This window comes from Tachyglossus aculeatus, chromosome 3 (genome assembly GCF_015852505.1).
Source record: "Tachyglossus aculeatus isolate mTacAcu1 chromosome 3, mTacAcu1.pri, whole genome shotgun sequence".
Lineage (NCBI taxonomy): Eukaryota > Metazoa > Chordata > Mammalia > Monotremata > Tachyglossidae > Tachyglossus > Tachyglossus aculeatus.
In genome coordinates this window covers 10,666,369-10,672,103 of record NC_052068.1, presented here as the reverse complement: position 1 = coordinate 10,672,103, position 5,735 = coordinate 10,666,369, and the positions used below count along the sequence as shown (strand labels likewise).

General features: G+C 43.9%; 1 pseudogene; it reads left to right on the top strand.

Annotated features, from left to right (window-relative positions):
* The first annotated feature begins 4,139 nt into the window (after positions 1-4,139).
* Positions 4,140-4,373, top strand: LOC119926095 (annotated as a pseudogene).
* Positions 4,374-5,735: the final 1,362 nt, after the last annotated feature.

Sequence of the window (5,735 nt, the reverse complement as noted above, 5' to 3'; positions counted from 1 at the left end):
CCACATGCGTATCACAGTCTAAAACCCCACTTTACAGATGAAGTAGCTAGGCACAGAGAGGTGAAGTGGCTCACCCAAGGTCACACAGCAGACAAGTGGCAGAGCTGGGTTAAGAACCCATGACTGACTCCCAAGCCCATGATCTCTCCACTAGGCCCATGATCTCTCCAGCATGGCCTAGAAGAACAAGGATAAAGTAGGTTGTAGTGAATATCACCATTGAATTTCAGGATTATACAGTTGGACATGGATTCCTGCTCTCTATTCTTTCAATTCATTCATTCAGTCGTATTTATTAAGCACTTACTGTGTGCAGAGCGAGCAGCGTGACTCAGTGGAAAGAGCATGGGTTTGGGAGTCAGAGGTCATGGGTTCTAAGCCTGGCTCTGCCACTTGTCAGCTGTGTGACTTTGGGCAAGTCACTTAACTTCTCTGTTCCTCAGTTCCCTCATCTGTAAAATGGGGATTAAGACTGTGAGCCCCCCGTGGGACAACCTGGTCACCTTTTATCCTCCCCACTGCTTAGGACAGTGCTTTATGCATAGTAAGCACTTAACAAATGCCATTATTTATTATTATTATTATTATTATTATTATATTGTAAGGTCATTGTGGGCAGGGAACACGTCTGCCTATTGTTATTATGTACTCTCTCCAGCACTTAGTACAGTGCCTGGCACATAGTAAGTGCTTAACAAATGCTATTATTATCATTATTACACAGTAAGCACTCAATAAGTATGATTGAGTGAATGAATGCAGGGAAGTGTCTACCACTCTATTTTATGGTATGGTTCCAAGTGATCAGTGCAGTGCTCTACACACAGCTAAGTGCTCAATAAATACTATCGATTGACTAAATTATGCATATACATAAATGCTGAGGTTGGGAGTAAATACGACAGAGCTGTGCGTTTGTGGAATTTGGAGTTTCGGAAGTTAGTACGGAAAGCAGAGCATATAGGAAACATTCAATAAATGGAGACGTGGCAGAGCCGGCATTAAAACCCATGACTTTCTGACTCCCAGGCCCGTGTACTTGTTTGCAGTGTGACCTTGGGCAAGTCATTTCACTTCTCTGGGCCTCAGTTCCCTCACCAGGAAAATGGGGATTGAGATTGTGAGCTCCATGTGGGACAGGGACTGTGTCCAACTTGATTACCTTGCATCCATCCCAGTGCCTAGAACAGTGTTTGGCACATAGGAAGCCCTTAATAAATACCATAATTTATTTTATTTATTTTTTATCGGGGTAGGAGGAGAACGTCTCTGGGGGAAGAGGAGGGAGAGACCCAGTTGGTAAGGTTGTAAACTCGTTGTGGGCAGGGAATGTGTCTGTTCATGGTTGTATTGTCCTCTCCCAATAGCTTAGTTCCGTGTTCTGCACACACGTGGCTTAGTGGAAAGATCCTGGGAATCAGAGGTCGTGGGTTCTAATCCCAGCTCTGCCACTTGTCTGCTGTGTGACCTTGGGCAAGTCACTTCTCTATGCCTCAGTGACCTCATCTGTAAATGGGGATTCAGACTGTGAGCCCCATATGGGACTGTGAGCTAGTCTATTTTCTATTCTATTCTATTATTTTCTATTCTATTCTATTCTATTCATTTTCTATTCTATTTATTTATTTTCTATTACTATTCTATTTATTTTGTTAATGCTGTGCATCTATTCATTCATTCATTCAATCGTATTTATTAAGCGCTTACTGTGTGCAGAGCACTGTACTAAGCGCTTGGGAAATACAAGTTGGCAACATATAGAGACGGTCCCTACCCAACAGTGGGCTCACAGTCTAGAATGTTGCCAATTTGTACTTCCCAAGCGCTTAGTACAGTGCTCTGCACATAGTAAGCGCTCAATAAATACGATTGATGATGATGATGATGATAGAAGGGGGAGACAGAGAACAAACATATTAACAAAATAAAATAAATAGAATAAATATGTACAAATTAAATACATAAATAAATACAGTAATAAATACGTACAAACTCATATACATATATACAGGTGCGGTGGGGAGGGGAAGGAGGGGGATCAGTCTGGGAAGGCCTCAGTGACCTCATCTATAAAATGGGGATTAAGACTGTGAGCCCCATGTGGGACTGTGAACTATTCTATTTATTTTCTATTCTATTTCTATTCTATTCTATTTATTCTATTCTATTCTATTTATTCTATTCTATTTATTCTATTCTATTCTATTTATTTCTATTCTATTTATTTTATGTTCTATTCATTTATTTTCTATTACTATTCTATTTATTTTGTTAATGATGTGCTTCTAGCTTTACTTCTATTTATTCTGATGACTTGACACCTGTCCACATGTTCTGTTTTGTTGTCTGTCCTCCCCCTTCTAGACTGTGAGCCCGTTGTTGGGTAGGGGCCGTCTCTATATGTTGCCAACTAGTACTTCCCAAGCGCTTAGTACAGTGCTCTGCACACAGTAAGCGCTCAATAAATACGATTGAATGAATAAATGAATGCTTGGCACATAGTAAGCGCTTAACAAATACCATCATCATTATTATTATTATTATTTGAAAGCGCTCAGTAAATACAACTGAATGAAGCCTGGCTGGATGTGAAGGTCTGAATCCCCCACCCCCACCCCCTTGTCCCCAGCCAGTCCGCTCAGCAGTTCTCCAACTTAATTGCCATTTAATTGAGCATCAAAGGGAGTTAATGGCAGCAATTAGGTGGAATGGCCTGGCCGAGTGAGATGCCTTCAGATCAGCCCGCAGGACCGAAGCCTGGTCGCAGCCCCGTAAACAAGTCCCAGCGAGGCTCCGGGGAGTCTGATCGGGTGGTTCAACTGTCCCCCTCCCTCACTCCTCCACCCTTGCCAGCCTCTGCAGCACTATGAAGATGGAGGCCAAGGGATCCCCGACCTTAAAAAAAAATATGATATTTTATAATTGTTTTGTTGTCTGTCCCCCCCCTTCTAGACTGTGAGCCCGTTGTTGGGTAGGGCCCGTCTCTATATGTTGCCGACTTGTACTTCCCAAGCGCTTATTACCGTGCTCTGCACACAGTAAGTGCTCAATAAATACGATTGAATGACTGAATGAATGACAGAAGGTGGACCCTCATATGTTTGGGGTGACCCGAGGGGGGAGTGTCTCCTCCCCTTTCTGAGTAGGACGGATGTAGCATCCCCAAAGAGTAAATAGCCATTAGGATCGAATAATCAGGGCATTTTCCGGCCTCAGAGGCCCCGAGCAGACAAGTGACCAGAAGGTCATTATTTTAAAAAGTCATTAACACCTTTTTAAGTCACCCCAGGACGCCGGCGACGGACTCGTTTAAACAAGCTCTTCTCGGGAGGGCAGAAGTTAGCCCCAGGATCAAAGGCGGGACCGAAAAACAACCCAACACCCCCCAATATTAGCTGGGTCCAGAAGGCCTCATTGTTTGCAAAGGAACCAGATAAAGGAGACCCATAAATCTAATTACAATGAATGAATCTCCCCGATTGTCTGAAATCAGGGCAGGCCGGGGTGGAAAAGACCTTTAGGGGAAACAGGGATTCTTCTGTCGATGTAGATAGAAGCTAGTCCCTCCCCGCCCCCCTCCCCCACTTCCCAGCACCCCCCTCCTCTCCAAAAAGAAGCAGCAGTGTAATTGAGGGATTTGCTCAGTGAAAAAAAATCCTAATCTCTGGATCCCTCAATTTAATCCTCATGTCTCCGCAGAGCCTCGTGTAGTGGATAGAACAGTGGCCTGAGAGTCAGAAGGTCATGAGTTCTAATCCCGTCTCCGCCACTTGTCCACTCTGTGACCTTAGGTAAGTCACTTCACTTCTCTGGGCCTCAGTTACCTCAAATATAAAATGGGGATCAAGACTGTGAGCCCAACATGGGACAGGGACTGTGTCCCATCCGATTTGCTTGTATAATAATAATAATTCTGGCAGCATGGCTCAGTGTAAAGAGCACAGGCTTTGGAGTCAGACGTCATGGGTTCAAATCCTGGCTCTGTCAACTGTCAGCTGTGTGACTTTGGGCAAGTCACTTAACTTCTCCATGCCTCAGTTACCTCATCTGTAAAATGGGGATTAAAACTGTGAGCCCCCTCTGGGACAACCTGATCACCTTGTAACCTCCCCAGCGCTTAAAACAGTGTTCTGCACTTCTGCGCTTCTCGGTCTTTTGGCCAAGATTAAGTGTAGTATCTGTTCTTATCAGTTTAATATCTGATACGTCCTCATTTAAGCGCTTAGTACAGTGCTCTGCACACAGTAAGTGCTCAATAAATACGATTGAATGAATAGTAAGTGCTTAACAAATGCCATTATTATTATTATTATTTGTTAAGCGCTTACTGTGTGCCAGGCATTTTATTAAGGGCTGGGGTGGGTGCAAGCAAATCATGGACACAGACCCTGTCCCAAGTGGGGCTAACAGTCTCAGTCCCCATTTTGCAGATGAGGAAACTGAGACACAGAGAAGTGAAGTGTCTTGCTCAAGGTCACTCAGGAGACAAATGGAGGTGGTGTGATTTGACTGTGAGCCCGTTGATGGGTAGGGACTGTCTCTGTTGTTGAATCGTACTTTCCAAGCACTTAGTACAGTGTTCGGCACACAGTAAGTGCTCAATAAATACGATTGATTGAATGAATGAATGAATAAATGAGTGAATTAGAACCCACAACCTGCTGACTTCCAGACCCATCTCTATCCATTAAGCCATGCTGCTTTCTGCTTGTATCCACCCCAGTGCTTAGTAATAATAATAATAATAATTTTGATATTTGTTAAGCGCTTACTATAATAATAATGGCATTTATTAAGCGCTTACTATGTGCAAAGCACTGTTCTAAGTGCTGGGGAGGTTACAAGGTGATCAGGTTGTCCAACGGGGGGCTCACAGTCTTCATCCCCATTTGACAGATGAGGGAACTGAGGCCCAGAGAAGTGAAGTGACTTGCCCAAAGTCACACAGCTAAGTGGCAGAGCCAGGATTTGAACCCATGACCGCTGACTCCAAAGCCCATGCACTTTCCACTGAGCCAAACTGCTTCTCTGCTTTCTGCTTGTCTCCACCCCAGTGCTTAGTAATAATAATAATAATAATAATAATAATAATAATAATTTTGGTATTTGTTAAGTGCTTACTATGTGCAAAGCATTGTTCTAAGCGCTGGGGGGTTACAAGGTGATCAGGTTGTCCCATGGGGGGCTCACAATCTTAATCTCCATTTTACAGATGAGGGAACTGAGACACAGAAGTGAAGTGACTTACCCAAGGCCACACAGCAGACAAGTGGCAGAGTAGAGATTAGAATCCATGATCGGGAAGCAGCGTGGCTCAGTGGAAAGAGCCTGGGCTTTGGAGTCAGAGGTCATGGGTTCAAATCCCGGCTCCGCCACTTGTCAGCTGTGTGACTTTGGGCAAGTCACTTACTTTCTGTGTGCCTCAGTGACCTCATCTGTAAAATGGGGATGAAGACTGTGAGCACCCCCATGGGACAACCTGATCACCTTGTAACCTCCCCAGAGCTTAGAACAGTGCTTTGCACATAGTAAGCACTTAATAAACCTGTACTTCCCAAGCACTTAGTACAGTGCTCTGCACACAGTAAGTGCTCAATAAATATGAATGAATGAATAAATGCCATCATTATTATTATTATTATTTCCTTCTGACTCCCAGGCCAAGGGTCTAGCCACTACCCCATCCTGCTTCGATAAAACACAATACACAATATACAATACAACAGAGAAGCAGC